This window comes from Akebia trifoliata, chromosome 15 (assembly GCF_017979445.1).
Source record: "Akebia trifoliata isolate Shusen 1 chromosome 15, ASM1797944v1, whole genome shotgun sequence".
In the NCBI taxonomy this organism is placed as follows: Eukaryota; Viridiplantae; Streptophyta; class Magnoliopsida; order Ranunculales; family Lardizabalaceae; genus Akebia; species Akebia trifoliata.
Window position 1 is genome coordinate 22,035,034 of NC_141389.1, and position 18,027 is coordinate 22,053,060.

At 32.7% G+C, this 18,027-nt stretch overlaps 1 pseudogene; it reads left to right on the plus strand.

Annotated features, from left to right (window-relative positions):
- Positions 1–8,131: 8,131 nt before the first annotated feature.
- Positions 8,132–8,834, plus strand: LOC147384608 (zinc finger protein ZAT11 pseudogene; annotated as a pseudogene).
- Positions 8,835–18,027: the final 9,193 nt, after the last annotated feature.

Below are 18,027 nucleotides of genomic sequence, written 5' to 3' on the forward strand. Positions count from 1 at the left end.
AAGAGCAACTAATCTAAGAATTTAAAGCTTGTAAAGAAAATAAAGAACAAATATTCTAATGTTCTTAAGAGTTTATTGAGGACTTATAAAAGGAAATTACTTCTAGGAGGTTTTACTTTCTACCTTCAAGCCTCATTAAAACAAATTAAGATCTACATTGCTAAAGACAAGGAATGCTTAAATGTAAAGATGAGAGTAGATAAAAAAGGGAGGTTTATAAGGAAAAATTACATAGAAAAATATGAAAATTACAACTAAAATCCCACCTTGGTCTCTTCTTTTTCTTCTTGGTTAGAGTTGCTTGGGTGCTTGAGAAAGGATTTTGACAGAGTTTTGGTAAGCTAGAAGGTTTAGAGGAGAGACTTGGACTACTTGAACTCCTTTTTTACTCTGGATGGGGGTCTTATTTATAGGATTTTTGGAGACTCTTGGGGTTAAATTTGTCCTAAATCCTAGGGTTCCCAATAATTGCATCAAGACCTTCATAGAAAATCCAAAATTACCTCTCCTCTCTTAGGACTTGATAGTCTTTCACCCACCTATAAGTCTCACCAATCATGATGATCAAGAGGAAAGAATTGTAAAAAACCATAGTTTTTAAAGAATTTCTTTAGGAGGATAGAAAGGTTTTGGGTCAATTAAAAGGAATTAGACTAGATGACATGTAAATATGAATTGAGATCTTAGACATTAAGGTCATCTAGCCCAACTAATTCTCTAACAACCAAGGGTTAATCTAATTTTTGTTCACAAGTTCTAGAGAAATCTATAGATTGGACAAAATTATTACAAACCATGAAATTTGGTCTAATTACATTGAATCTTCTAAGATTGAGGATAGGCTTGGGGGACATAAGGGTAATCTACTTTAGTTTATTTCTAACAAGATGAGATTATGATAGTAATTACACTTATGTGGGGACCAATTTGACTAATGATCTTTGTTGGAAGAATATGATAATTTACAAAAAGAGCAAAGTTATAGGATTATTGAAGAATTGAAGGAAGATTAAAAGAGTAAAAGAGAGGGGCTTCTTGGGAGAAAAGTTATTAAGGAGTGGGTTAAAAGATAATTATCCTTAATCAAACTCGAGCACACATAAGTTTGTAACAGAATTGGCCTTAGGTGAACCAAGGCTTGAACAAAAATAATGCTTGGCCATAGGTCATCTTTGGACTCGGCAAAAAATGCTTCTGTCCATGGGTCATCCTTAGTCAAACCAAAAATAAGTTTGGCCAAGGTTGAGGTACGATTAAGCTTACATTTAAGCTTGGCCAAGGGTTAGTATGTCTAGGCTTAAATCCAGAATCCCGCAAATGGCGTTTAGGCCTTGTGGTTATTTGAAAATAAAAATTTTGAACCTTCTTTAAAATTACCTTAGGTCAAGTCCTTTCTTGAAAGATTTTTAGTATTCTCAGGCTCAGCATAGGCAAAAATGGGGTGTCAACAATATGTTGAACTAATGATATTTTCCCTCCAAGATATAATATCTTAAAAACATTTTGGGGGGTATTTTTATAATGTAATTAACTAAAAAGAAAATAAATTTTTTGTTTAAGAAATTCGTAATTTGTCATTTTAGGTTCTTAAACTCATTTTTCTCACTTTTCATTTTCAACTATTGTGCTCAGTAGGAAGCGGGATAGTGAATCGTAACCAAATATGATTTCAAATACTAAACCACTTCTAAAAGTTGAAAGTGCGAAAGGGTAGGGTTTCCCAAAAGTATTCCCCAACACCACAATACTTGCCCTAACCTTAAACCATGGATGACCATGGATTAATACAAAAAATGCAATAAATTATCCGAAAGACCATACTAGATAAGATATATTGGTGTGAGGTGCCTTAATAATATCCACCCATAAGATAAATATTTGATTTTTAAAAGCTAAGATGAGGGTGAGGTAGCCTAATCATACACCCAGGAAGCCCCACATTTTGATTCCATGGGAAGATTCAACAAATCATGCCCAAGAACGTATTATCTTAATTCTTAAACCTAACCCCACATTTCTTCATAGGTCGAAGTCAGAGATATACGATTCCTCAATCCCATATACCTTTCAGATCGAGGAAAGATGCTACATCACTAACAGATGAGTTTTCATATTTTTTTCTATTTAGAGAGAGAGAGTTTATATTGCCACACCAATTTTTTATTTATCTGATCCAATCACTAAATTAAAATGGATTTCTCAAAGTGGGGACAGCCAACTAATTTTTTACTCAAAATCATAAAAACAATAAAGACAGACAAGAATAGCAAATAAAATTTCAATATCCAAGCTATTAATCAACTTGAGATACAAAGATCGAAATAAATCTTAAATTGGCAATCTCAGGCAACTCTCTTGCGCGAGTCACTAATTTTTCGGCCACAAAATATGGAAAATCATATTGAAGGGTTCATAAAAAAAGGTGAAAATTCAAAAATGGATAAACGAATTCGTAGTTTTCATAACCTGAAGTGTGTTGTTGCCTTTGTTATTGTGAAGTCAACTTGAGTTTTATAGCAAACTGGAAGAAGAACTTGAGGTGAGTTGAACTTCTACCAAAAAAAAAAAAGGAGATATATCAAATTAAGGGGTGTGTAATTATCTATATTTGGTGTGCTATATATAATTTCATGAATAGAGCTGTAAAAATTAAAAGATGGTCTGGCACCGTTAGATCTCTTTCTTTTATTTTTTTACTAATTAATGATGATAGACACAGACAAGGAACTTGATGGCATCATTTAGAAGATTTGCTGTCATAAACATTCTAATGAGGGTTTTGTTTTTTTGTTTAACAACTTCTAGCCTCAAAAGCAACTTATTATATATATATATATATATATATAAACTAGGGTGCAATTTGGTCCAGTTCAAATTGAGAACCGAATCAAACTGATAGTTTTGAGGTGGTTTAGTTCGATTTGTAATAAGTTACGATTCGATTCTGGGTTACAAAAATGGACAACCGATCAATTAGATTCGGTTCTCGGATCAATCTTGTATAGAATCGAACCAAACTGAGAACTGAACCCCTATGCAATAAATAAATATATATGTAAATAATAATTATTATGAATTATTTTAAGAGTTAGGACATAGATTGGTGATCTTTTATGAATAAACTCATGTTAGTGGAACAGACTTATGTTAGTTCGGTTCCAATTTGACCTCAAACCGAACCAAGTTGCAGCCCTAATATAAACTCAACTTTTGATCTCATTAGGCAAATCATTTAGCCATGGATTAGTTTGAATGACACACTTTCGAAAGACAACTAATCATTTTTCGTCTTTTAAACTTTTCAGTGAACATATTATTGTTAATCTAATTAATCAAATATTTAATTGTAAACTTATGGCCGGTCCAATAATTTGTGTGATTGTTGTGTCTGGGAATCTTCCTAGTGTTTTGGCTATTTATAAAGAGGCCATGTACAGATTGTTCTTAATGACAAAAAGTTCCTTTATTTTATGTATCTTAACCACTAAAACTAGAATTTTTCTTAATCTAATTAAGCTATAGATTGCCTAAGCGCTGACGTTAAATGAAAATCATTGTTTCCATGTGGAACATGATTAGAGACGTCCCTTAAGCTATAATTGATTAAATATGTAGAATTTGGTGTGCATAAACTACCCGATTAATTAAATCGATCGAAAGTTATGTAAAAGGATAATTCATATTGGAAATAGAAAGTAAGTGGGAAAATAAATTTTCCTTAAAAAAATGCCAATTTCAGGTAGGGATGCTTATTTTTCGTGGAAAGTCACATATATGAATTCATTTTCCCATGCCTATCATCTTAAGAAATTTAGTTTTCTCGGAAATGAATTACTTACGGTCATACGCACGCTGAGTAATGAGGGTGGATTGTAACATTGTCGTAAAATAGGTTATGTTTTGGTGAATATTTGATTTAATACCCTCTCTATGTTTTCAAACTGATGACGATGATCGCGCGACCTCTTCTTCTACTTTTCAACAAATCCTATCTTGTTGTATGTTGAGATTTAAAGACTGAATTAGATAGAATCTTAAGGTTGAAGATGATACAAAAAGTTTACCAAAGAGATTGAAGTTGGCTAGTTTTTTGAGAAGAAAAATCAAGGGTTTTGACTATATAGAAGATAAGGGTATTTAAGTCATTTTCATTAGTCTATATGAGTATATCAAATATGAACCTTACGAAATGACTTAAATGCCCCTTTCTACAAAAATTAATTTTAATTTTAATATCTTTAATTATATTACCCCTTGTCTTGGGTCTTCCCTCATAGGCTAATAAGAAATGACTTAAATGACCTTTTCTACAACTTTTACTAAAAAAACCTTTTAGATCTTCAACCTTGTCATCAATTATAGCTTCCCCAAGAAGAAAATCCTGGCTCTGGTCCTACTTATAAACTAAGGTTAGAAATTTCAGAATTGGCTGATTTTTGTGAGGATGATTTCCTCACCATAGAGATAATCCTCACAAAAAAACTAAGCCATTCAAAACTTTTAGACCATAGAGGACAAAAGACTTTGTCTACAAGTTTGTCTACGGAACCTAACCCTATATATATATATCCTTTTGATTATTTTAATTAATTTTATTAATTGGAGTATAACAAACAAATGTTGTTGTCGTAACTGGTAACATTCGACTACTCACGACATATATGTGCATTAGATATTTAGATAAATATTATCCATGAATTATCTTTTGCTAATGTTATCAAACTCTTGAATAGTATACTCGAATTTCATTCGAGCTTTAACAGTACAACTAAATATTTTAGTCTCTAATTCTCCATTTGTATTTTGGATGTGGACCTCTTTAGCGAGCATCAAATGTACAATTGAGATGAGAGGAAAAACATAAGTTTCCGAGGGATCAATAAAGATTTACAATGGATACATTTTATCCATCTAGGCAATCCTAGGAATATCTTTCTATCTCAACCGTGTGTTTGATGCTTTGCCTCGTATTGTTTTAGGTTAATATTTACCTTTTGATATTCCCACCCCTACATAAATTGCGAGGATTTGATAGACATCGAGTACATATTTGCGAAGGGAAGCACTCATCACTATGTGTCAATAATCTGGGCTTCGCTTTCGATAATTATTAAACAGATGTGGCCCGCCCGCCTATGGGATGGCCCATCGATACCACTATTACTACCTTGATGAAGTTATGGTAGCACTCTTTCTTGTGGTAACTGTATCCTTAGTGAATTGTTTTTCTTTCAAATTAGTTTCTTAGGGCACTGTCTTTGGAGGATAAAAACAACATTTTCCAGTATGGTCCATATATGTTTTTTACTATGTTCAATCTAAATGGGATGGCCCAATAAGTTTTTGGGGAAAACTTTGGGATTGGGCCCAACTTTATTTTCCATCGGGCATAACAGCCGCTCTTCTTAAAAACACTGAGATTCAATTGCCATGCCAGTTATTGCTAACGCCACCCCAATTCATATGTAAATCATCAAAGAATTAGCACAAATTTGGGGTGGTGTTAGTAAAAGTTGGTGTAACAATAAAAGTTCTCTTAAAAAAAAAAAAAGGGAGAATGTTCAAGTGACTGCGTTATTCACTGCATTTTACACTAAGCTGATGTGGATATATGCACGGAACCATAGATGATTTTCCTCTATGGTTCCATGCACATCTCCACAACAACACATCGTGAAACACAGTCACTCCAGGATGACTAAAAAAAAAAGCTTAATCTAATGCTCCATCCCATTAAATTTGGAATCGTGCTGGAGTGACCTCAAGATTGCACCTTATATTGCACATCTTGATGTGAAAGTGGATATGAACCATAGATACTTTTCACTCATATCTTGAGGAAAGAATCTATGGTTGTCATGCACTTTCATGTCAGGATGTGCGATGAGATGTCCAATCTTGAGGTCACTTCGGCATTATTCTTAAATTAGGTATTAGTTGGAGTTTTCCCATTATGGGCCTGGGATTCTCTTGTGTACCGCTGTCAAGCCCATTTGGAAGCATACCTAAACTTAGTTAGATTTTTGTGTGCAGGCCTGTGCTAAATATTCATAAGATATTGGCCCCAAATAAAAAAGAGAGATACTATTGCCACACCAAATTTTAGTAATGCCACACCGTTCCTATATTGTACTTGACCACAGTTGGTGTGGCATTAGTAAAAGTTGGTGTGGTAATAGTAACCATCATATAAAAACAACTTGTCATTCTGCCTTCATCTCCCATTCAATAATTATATATGTCTCTCAACTCAATTTGTACAAAGTATGGGTTTGAGTTAAAATATGTGGTGCATTGAAATTCATCATCGATGACAGTAACCGCCTAGGTATTGTGTTTTCTTGGGACCAACATAAATGTTCTTCAGTCAAGTAATTCTTTCGCATGGTGTCCGATTAATTACCTAATTAACGTTTCTCCTAATAGCACTTAGGAGTTAGAAGTTTGAACTGCCATTAATCAGTATGACATATTTAAAAAAAAATTCTCCAAAGTAATAAAGATTAATCCTTTATATAAAAAATAACATGGGTCCACTCATCTTCAACATTTTGTACACATCACAGTAATAAGAGCTCCCGAGTGTTCAATGACAATTTTTTTTTTTCTATTTATGTAAATCAATTTTTTTTTTTTCTAATATACTCTTTTTCTCTTTCTTTTATTTTTCTAAATTAAATGTCTGATTACAAAGCATTTCGCAATACAATTAGCATGCTTATGTAGGGATGGTAATCTTAACACGACTTGAATACGACACAAAATTAGTGGGTTTGGATCAAGTTTAGTTGGGTTTGGGTCATAATAGTGTCAACCCATTTAACATGGTTATTAAATTAGTCGGATCCAAGTTAAGGGCATCAATCCTCTTAACCTGTTTTGATATGTTTAATTATTTTATTATTTACATGTAGCTTTAAATATATTAACAATTATCTAAGAATTTTTGAAACTACCCTGTTTTTTTTTGTTAGAATTTCTTAAAACTTTTAATAATATTTTGCTTTTCAAACTCTACAAAATATAGAACGTGTTTTAAGATATTTTTTAAATAATATAAAATTTTAATTTATAAAACTTAGTTTATATCTTGTGATACTTAATATATGTTGATTGATATTGGTTTATGGTTATGTGACTTTACTTTAAATAATGATATTTTTATTTATGGTAGTGGAATTGAAATTTAATTTTCCCAAATAAAGATTAGAGTTTTATTAAACAAGTTATATATGGGTTGGGTCAGGTATACCTATTTATAAATGGGTTGAGTTTGGATTGAAGTTTTTGATAAGATTAATAAATAGGTTGGGTTTGGGTTTGGTAATTTTCATAATACCCTAATCTCAACACAACACAACCTGGCCCATTGCCACCCTTGTAAAATAAAAATTATGAGGATAATGATCAAGAGCCTTAGTATTGAAAAATTAAAATAGCATAGACAATAAAAATTACACAAACACAAGGAATTAAGTGGTTCAACATATCACTATAAGAACAATCACTATTTTTCTTTCTCTTGAGTTTTATAGCTCAAGAAATCTTTATTTATAAAGATTTTGGTTGAGATCATCCTCTCAAAAAATCAGCCCATTCCAAAACTTCTAACCCCATGTTTACAAGTAGAAAAATCATGGACTGTCCATTTTTTGTAAACCATTTTTGATGGGGTTAGAAGTTTTGGAATGGGCTGATTTTTGATGATGATAATCTCCTCACCGTAGAGATCATAGAGATCATCATCATCAAAAATCAGCCCATTTCAAAACTTCTAACCCATGTTTTGAAAAATGTTTGGTGTTGAAAATTTCCCTATATATGGACCCTACGCGGAAATTGTTGTTTTTATACTAGAAAGATAGTGCCCTAAGAAACTAGAAAGAAAAACAGTTCACTTAGTGGTAACGGGAAGTTTCGAAGAAGACTCAGTAGGACTCGCCACTCACGACTGGTACACGGTCACTCACACGTGGGAACACTTTTAATTTTAACTATTTTTATTTATTTATTTGAGTCAAAGTAAACCCAATGCGTAGTCTCTGTCTCTTACTTAGCCGTGTAAGAAAAGATGCTACACCGAACCTATAAATACAACCACTCTCATCTTTCTCCTTCACGTACTCATAAACAACTTTTCTAAGTTTCAAAACTTTTTCTATTTTCTGAAAGACATGAAGAGAAGCAGAGGAGAGATAGAAAGCATAGCAAACATGGCCAAGTGTTTGATATTATTGTCTCGTGGAACCGAGACCGAATCAATAACTCGTTCCCCAAATCGTGTCTTCGAATGCAAAACCTGTAATCGCCAATTTCCATCGTTCCAAGCATTAGGAGGCCACAGAGCGAGTCACAAGAAGCCCAGACTAATGGGAGGAGACCCATTTCAGGAATCCGACAACCAGAATTCGCCACCGAAGAACAAAACACACGAGTGTTCAATTTGCGGTCTAGAATTTTCGATAGGGCAAGCTTTAGGTGGTCATATGAGGAGACATAGAGCCATCATGAATGAAAAGTTGTCTTCTTCAACTATTAAAACTAAATCTGATCCTCCTTCGCACGTGCCAGTATTGAAGAGATCAAATAGTAGGAGGATTTTCTGTCCAGACTTGAATTTAACTCCTTTAGAGAATGATTTGGAGTTTCAGTTTGGAATTTCGTATCCAAAGAAGATTTCTACGCCTATGATTCATTGTTTCATTTGATGTTATCTTACTTTCTGCCTTACCAAATTATTGGTGTTTTTCTAATTATATATTTTTTTCTTTATTTTTTGTGTTATTTTTACATGAGATATTGTAAATTTTCATATATGAGATTCAATGTTAATTAATATAGATTGAGTTATTTGTTGATATACAAAATCTGTACGAATCTCTAGAATGTTTCACCATTAATAACTGCGTAAATTCCGTTTGTTTTTTTCATGGTAACTCATGATTCATGAATGAGGAGATGTTGCTTGTACAAGAGGTTTTAAAATTAATAAGATATTTTTATTTTATTAAGGAGGGATCCTCGACAAGTTTTAGTGAATATTGTATATATCCCTGTGTTCATAAACTGATGAACACACCCTTGACCTCGGTCTTCTACAAGAGCATAGTAGAAAATGACCTAAATCCCGTACATTCGATCTCCAGTAGAAAAAACCCATGAATCTTCTCTACAAAATTCAGAATTCCCTAGAATAAATTTTTTAACCTTGTATTCAACCTCAAGATTACATCTTATTCAATCTCCAAAGCTCAAGAATAATATAAGACTTTTGGGCAAAGTTGAAGATTGAATTCTTGGGATTGAATGTCGTATTAAGGACGATGTCGGATAGGCTAAAAATGTTCACTCTAGAGATTTGATTTTAACAGGTTGAATGAGTTAAAAAAAAGTTTTTACACAAGTTGAAGAGTTTAAAGATGATGGATTTTTAGTTAGAGGTTGAAGATGAGGACATTTAAGTAATTTTTATTAGTCCCTTGGAGACATGGTTTTAAAACTAGTCCGAGATTGATACGTATTGCTTGAGATAATTCGGTATCGGAACTAAACGAGACCAACTCACAAAATCGCTTTTTGATTGAGATTTAGGACTCACGTTCAATTTTTTAATTTTTTGAACGATTTGTCTTAAACATATCGGAAAACTCGTCCGAGACGACTTGGTATTGGGCCTGGACGAGACGAGATGGAAAATCAAATTTTAAAACCATGCTTGGAGAAGACAAAATTTAGTGGATAAGTCATAAATTTGAAATCATTAGGACATCCAAAATATTCATCAAAACCAAGGGCTATGTCTGTATCGCACATAAATTTATCATATAAAAATTTGACCAGTGTTGTGATATTAGAGTTCACACGTGGTTACGGCACAAGTACCAGGAATTAAGGGGGTAAAAGAGAAAAAATAATAAAATTTAAGGAATATTATTAAAAAATCTTTAAGGTTAAAAGGATATGAAACCATAGATCTCTTTTCTCAGGATACATAAATGCAATCTTTTATGTATCCCGAGGAAATAGATATATAATCCCATATCTATAGCACGTCAGACGAGTGAAGACTTTCTAGTTAGAAAATAATAATATATTATAATGTGGGTGAAGCTGATTTGTTTTACTTTTGAAGGACACGTGTGTCATAAAAAATAGAAAAAAACAGCTTGAGAGCTATTTTGATTTTATATTAATAAAAAATATGAAACTCCTTAGAACCGAGAGGACATACAAAAGATATTAATAAATTTTCACTTATAACAATAAAAAATACAAAAAGATCAATACATTTTCATCATACCTAAAAAAGAAATTTGTAGGTAGTAAATTTGGCTCAGACAAAGCGTGACCTCCTTCACAAGAAACTTCTAATCACTTTTTATTTGTTGACTTTCCAGTCTCCCACCAAAATTGATTGGCAACATAAAATCCAAACTTTTAAGAAAGAACAAAAAAGAGGAAATAAGTTTCTTTCTTTAGAGGGACAAATGGATAATTATAATCCTCACATAATTTTGCATGTAACATGTCTTTTGTTTAACCAACAAACGTTGGGTGTAGTAGCAGAAATCTCCTAAAAAAGAAAAAGATCATGAGTTCAAACCCTCTGGTAGTCACTTATAGGGATTTATCCTGACTTACCTTTGCATATGTGATGTACTGAGGGATTTGGACGAGATATGGTGCTCTAAGAGACTGATTGCCTTGTCCTTGCTAGTCGAGCTTACAGGTCTAGACACATCATCGTAAAGATAAAAAAGAAAAGTCGCTCAAGAATTTTCTCTCAAAATTCTCTCTCTAGCTACTAACTAATCACTATTGCTTTTCCAATACATAAAATTGCCATTACTTTATCAATTTAGCACATAAAATTCAAAACAACAAACCTCTGCTCTTTAACAAAAGTCTTTGTCCAAATAAATTAGCCTAATGTATGAAGTTTACAAAGGTTGTAATTCTCTATAGAAAATAAATAAATCATGAGGTTCATTTTATTATTCATTTATGAAATTTTTATTACAAGCAAGCAGATTAGTGATAAGATTTCACTTAGTAAAAAAAATTAAAAAATATTAGTGGTAAGATTTTTTTTGTAATGTAGTATGAGCTCTCTTAAAAGATCCTTTGTAATAATCAATATTCACAATAGGACATTTCTAGGGATTTTCATATTTCAAATACCCATAAAACATACACCAATTTCTAGGAAACTTATGTTCTTCCACCCATCTTAGTTGTGTGTTTGATAATGCGAGTGAAACCTCTTTTGAGATTAGAAGGCTCGTCATAATATGGGATATGAAAGGGATCTGCCATAGTAGGCCACTGTGATTAGTTTGGGAAAGGGCGACTTATGAAAAAAGAGAAAGTCGCATAGGTATTTTTGGAGCTTTGGTTTGGATCTTAACAATATAAGTGTTATACACTTGAGGACAATCAATTGTTCTTTTCACACATGCGTGCTACTTCGAGCATGGGCAGATTTACAGTGGGGGCATTTGCCCCCAAAAGAATTTTTAAAATTACATAATCTTCTTGATAGTTTTGATATATTTTGAGTTTGCCCCTTCCCCCAATTAAATTTTTTTTTTCTTTTGATTTATTGGAACCCCCTCTATTTAATATATATATATAGTTAAAGTACCACATGTATTCTTTAATGGAAGACATACCCATTTTGACCTTGTTGACCTCTCAATTTTTTATGAGTATTTGAGAAACCCTTTTGCTTTCAAATTTATGACTTCTCTATGTGAAAATTGGAAAATTCTACAGAAAAAATTGACAGGTAAAGGCCCACGAATTTTAGAAACTAAATATTAACGGTCTAGGACCGTCAAAATTCTAGATTTTCCAGATTTGACGGCTTAGAGTTGTCGAATTTCTCCCATCCTTTATTAATTTGACAGTTTCAACCCATCAAAAAAAGATTTGACAATAAAAAATTCGATGCCAATTCAATCTCTTTGTCCGTCGAATTTTATGAAATTTGACAGCTCAGGACTGTCAAATTTGGGTTTTTTTTTTTCACATTATGCATGCCCCCTCAATTTTTAATGGATATTTGAGATACCCCTATGTTTTCAAATTGATGATATCCCCCCCCCCCTTCCTTTTGCTCTTCACCTCAATGTTTTAGTTGATTTGGACACCCCTCCATGTTTGGGTGAATATTTGAGATGTCCCTATGTTTTCAAGTTGAAGACATGCCCCCCATTAACGTTGTTCTTCTTTTCTGCACTAATAAAAAATAACCTAAATACCTTGTCTTCAATTTGTAACTGAAAATCCTTCATTTTTTGTCCTAAAATCAATCATCTTCAAATTCTTCAACTTCTATAGAAAATTAATTTGAATATATTTAACATCAACTTAGTCCGTCATTTAAACCTTGCCTAAATCCCTTTGTAGAAAAACGTAGAATTTTTCTTTTGAAAATCTCATCTTCTACTACAACAATCCTATATTTTCCTTTGTTTTAAAGGTTAAAGTAGATTACTCCTCTAGTTCAAGACTAGGGTTAAAAAGTTCGAATCTCACCTTAATGCCTTCATAGAAAACCCTAGAATTTTCTTTCAAAAAAATTTCATGTTTAACAAAAATTCTATATTGTTCTTTAGGTTTAAAGGATAAAGTAGATTAAACCTATGATTCAAGACTAGGATAAATTTTTTACCCTAGATGTTGAAGATTCCTAGCTTTAAAAACATAAATCAAAGGGGTTTTTTAATTTTAAGTTGAAGATAAGGGTATTCACATCATTTTGCATTAATCTATTAGAAAAGACCAAGGTCACAGAGGCATGTAGGCGTTTTGATCAATATTTGAGAAATAACTTAAATGCTTTTTTCTTCAACCTCTAATGAAAAAACCCTTGAATTTTCTCATCAAAATCACTCATCTTCAAGTTCTTCAACCTTATAGGTCAACTATATTTTGCCCCTATAAGAAAATCTTGGCTCTACCCTTAACTTTGTGTTATTTTGAGTCATTGTACTTGTTGTGTATGAGATGTCTTGTATTTTGTTGTACTACGCACAGTTACAGAGGGCAACACCAAAGTGACGAAAAGAGCAATTATATAATATTTTCTTTAAGGGTTTTCTATTTTGGGGGCATTTATGTTTTAGGGAAATAAACGCGTCTTAGCAATTTTCAACTTTATAAATGCAGATCTCTTAGGCTATAAAACCTGAGAGAGAAAATTAGTGATTGTTCTTATTTTGATCTGTGGACATAAGCACATTGTCGAACCACTTAAATCCTTGTCTGTGTGATTTTTGTCGTCTATGCTATTTTAATTTTTCATTGTACTAAGGCTCTTGATCATCGACCTCATAATTTTTATTTTATAGGGGTGGTAATGGGTCGGGTTGGGTCGTGTTGAGGTTAGGGTATAATGAAAATTTACTAAACCCAAACCCGACTCATATATAACCTGTTTAATAAATCTCTAATGTTTATTAGGAAAAATAAATTTCATCTCCACCACTAAAAATAAATATATCATTATTTAAAGTAAAGTCACACAACCATAAACCAATATAAATCAACATAAATTAAGTATCACAAGACATAAACTAAGTTTTATAAATTAAAAGTTGACATTATTTGAAGAATATTTTAAAACACCTTCTATATTTTGTAGAGCTTGAAAAACAAAGTATTATTAAAAGTTCTATGAAATTCTAGTAAAAAAAAAGAAAGGTAGTTTAAATTGTTTTTTAGATAATTGTCAATATATTTAAAGCTACATGTTAATAAAAGAATAACTAAACATGTCAAAATGGGTTAAGAGGGTTGACAACCTTAACCTGGATCCGACTAATTTAATAACCATGTTATACGGGTTGACACTGTTATGACCCAAACCCAACTAGGCTTGATCTAAACCCACTAATTTCATGTCGTTTTCAAGCCTCGTTAAGATTGCCACACCTACATAGGAATGCTAATTGTATTGCGCAATGCTTTGTAATCAAACATTTAACTTAGAAAAATGAAAAAAAAGAGGAAAAGAGTATATTAGAAAAAAAAAAAATGATTTACATAAATATAAAAAATTTGTTCTCGGGATCTCTTACTGTGATGTCTACAAAATGTTGAAGATAAGTGGACCCATGTTATTTTTCATATAAACCATTAATCTTTATTACTTTGGAGAATATTTTTAAAATATATCATACTGATTATTGGCAGTCCAAACTTCTAACTCCTAAAGTGCTATTAGGAGAAACGTTAATTAGGTAATACCATCATAAATACTGATGTAACGATGCATTTTTGGTTAATCTGGACCCCATGCGAAAGAATTACTTGACTAAAAAACATTTATGTTCGTCCCAAGAGCTCACAATTCCTAGGTGGTTACTGTCGTCGATGATGTATTTCGATGCACCAAATAATTTAACGCAAACCCATACTTTGTACAAATTGAGTTTAGAGGCTCATATAACTATTGAATGGGAGATGAAGGCAGGATGTCAATTTTTTTATGAGGGTTACTATTACCACACCAACTGTGTGCAATTATATGGTGCTGTACATAGGAACTGGTGTGGCATTAGTAAAAGTTGATGTGTCAATAGTATCTCCTTATTTATTTAGGGTCCAATATCTTATGAATATTTAGCACAGGCCCGCACACGCAAAATCTGACTAAGTTTGGGTATGCTTCTGAATGGGCTTGAAAACGGTCCACAAGAGAATTCCAGGCCCATAATGCGAAAACTCCAACTAATACCTAATTTTAGAAGAATGCTGAAGTGACCTTACATCGCACATCCTAACGTGAAAGTACATGACAATCATAGAATATTTCCTCGAGATACAAGTGAAAAAGCATCTATAGTTCTTATCTACTTTTACATTAAGATGTGCAATATAATATAAGGTGTAATCTTAAGGTCACTCCAACATGACTCCAAATTTAATGGGATGGGGCATTAGATTAAGCCTTTTTCTTTTCCTTTTTTTTTTTTTTTTTTTTTTGAGTCGTCCCGGAGTGACTGTGCCTCACAATGTGCTGTTGTGGAGATGTGCATGGAACCGTAGATGATTCGAGGAAAATCATCTATGGTTCTGTGCACATCTTCACGTCAGCTTAGTGTAAAATGCAGTCACTCAAATATTTTCTCTTTTTTTTTAAGAGAGCTTCTATTGCCACACCAAATTTTGCTAATGCCATTCAAAATGTGTGCTAATTCTTTGATGATTTACATATGAGTTGGAGTGGTATTAGCAATAGACGGTGTGGCAATTGAGTTTCCGTTTTCTAAGAAGAACGGCTCTTTCGCCCAATCGAAAATAAAGTTGGGTCCAAGCCCAACTTTTTGCCCAAAACCTATTGGTCCATCCCATTTAGATTGTACATAGTAAAAAAAATATGGAAAATGCTGGAATTATGAGGGCATTTACTGCTATTCTCACAATTTTGACGTTGGGTATGTTTCCTTATGATATGAGTAAAAACTATCCACTATTATGTATGCATCTCCACGTCAGAATTGTGAGAATCACAATAAATCCTGTGTCACCCCAGCACAACTCAAAAAATATATGGACCCTACTCGACGCAAAATAAAAAATTTCATAATGCTATTTTATAATCTTTTTGCTAAGATAATTAAATGGGACGGGTTTGGGTTTGGTAAATTTTCATAATACCCTAACATCAACACAACGTGACACAACATGACCCATTGCTACCCCTATAAAATAAAATTTTTGAGGCCAATGATCAAAAGCCTTAGTATTATGAAAAATTAAAATAGCATAGACGACAAAAATCACATAAACACAAAGATTTAAGTGGTTCAACAGTGTGCTTACGTCCATGGATCAAAATAAGAACGATCACTATTTTTTTCTCTCAAGTTTTATAGCCCAAGAGATCTTTATTTATAAATTCGAAAGTTGCTAAAACACGTTTATTTTCCGAAAATATAAATGCCCCCAAAATAGAAAATCCTTAAAGAAAATATTATATCATTGCCCTTTTCGTCACTTTGGTGTTGCCCTTGTAACATTGCATAGCGCAACAAAATACAAGACGTCTCATACGCAACATGTACAATGACTCGAAGTTAAGGGTGGAGCTAGGATTTTCTTGTAGGGGGCAAATTATAGTTGACCTACAAGGTTGAAGAGCTTGAAGATAAGTGATTTTGATGAGAAAATTCAAGGGTTTTTCATTAGAGGTTGAAGAAAAAAGCATTTAGGTTATTTCTTATTAGTCTGTGAGAGAAGAACTATGAAAACATTAATCATCCATTTAATAATATATATAGGGATCTCAAATATTGACCAAAACGCCAACATGCCTTTGCTATCTTTTCTAATAGATTAATGCAAAATGATGTCAATACCCTTACCTTCAACTTAAAATAAAAAACCCCTTGATTTATGTATTTAAAATTAGTCATCTTCAACATCTAGGGTAAAAAAATGTATCCTAGTCTTGAATCATAGGTCTAATCTACTTTAACCTTTAAACATAAATAACAATATAAAATTTTTGAAGTAAACATGAGATTTTTGGAAAAAAATTCTAGGGTTTTCTACAAAGGCATTAAGGTGAGATTCAACATTTTTACCCTAATCTTGAACCAGAAGACTAATCTAGTTTAACCTTCCAACAAAAGGAAAATATAGGATTGTTGAATTAGAAGATGAGATCTTTTGAAAGAAAAATTCTAGGTTTTTCTACAAAGGGATTGAGGCAAGGTTTAAAACGATGGATTAAGATGATGTTAAATAGATTTAAAATTATTTTTATAGAAGTTGAAGAATTTGAAGATGACGGATTTTAGGACAAAAAATAAAGGATTTTCAGTTACAAATTGAAGACAAGGTATTTATGTTATTTTTTGTTAGTGCAGAAAAGAAAAATAACATCAATGGGGGCCATGTCTTTAGTTTGAAAACGTAGGGACATCTTAAATACTCACTTAAATGTGGAGGGGTGTCCAAATCAACTAAAACATTGAGGTAAAGAGAGAGAGAGAGAGAGAAGGGCGTGTGTGTGTGTGTGTGTGGGGGGGGGGGGGGTGATATGTCATCAACTTGAAAACATAGGGGTATCTCAAATATCCATTAAAAATTGAGAGGGCATGTCATCAATTTGGAAGCAAAAGGGTGTCTCAAATACTCATTGAAAATTGAGGGGGTCAACAAGGTCAAAATGGGTATGTCATCCATTAAAGAATACATGTGGTACCTTAAATATATATATTTTTTAAATAGAGGTGGTTTTAATAAATCAAAAAAAAAAAAAAAATTTGATTGGGGGTCGGGGAAAACTCAAAATATATCAAAACAATCAAGGGGATTATGTAATTTTAAAAATTCTTGTGGGGGCAAATACCCTCACAGTACATCTGTTCCCATTCGAAGTAGCACACGAATGTGTAGAGAACCATTAATTGTCGTCGAGTGTATAACAATCATATTGTTAAGACCCAAACCAATGCTCCAAAAATACCTAGGTGTCAATGGAACAGAAAGTTTAAATCTTAACCTAAGGATCGTAACATACCCTAATGCTTTAAGACCGATGCTCGCTTTGGCTCACTTTATGGCGATCCCCCCAGGCCCTTGACCTTCTAAGTATCAGGTACCCCTTTCTCTTTTTCCATAAGTTGTCCCTTCCCAGACTAATAATAGTGGCCTACTATGGTAGATCCCTTCCATATTCCATATTATGGCGAACCTTCTAACCTCAAAAGGGGTTTCACTCACATTATCAAATGTACGATCGAGATGGGCGAAAAAACATAAATTTCCTAGAAATTGGTATATGTTTTATGGGTATTTGACTTATGGAAATCCCTAGAAATGTCCTGACCCATATACATATATATATATATATATATATATATATATGGAATGGTTCAGCAGCCCTAACGTTTGCCAAGTTTGGTGCCAAACATTTTTCAAAATATGGGTTAGAAGCTTTGTAATGAGCTGATTTTTTGTGAAAATGATCTCTATGATGAGGAGATCATCCTCACCAAAAATCAGCATATT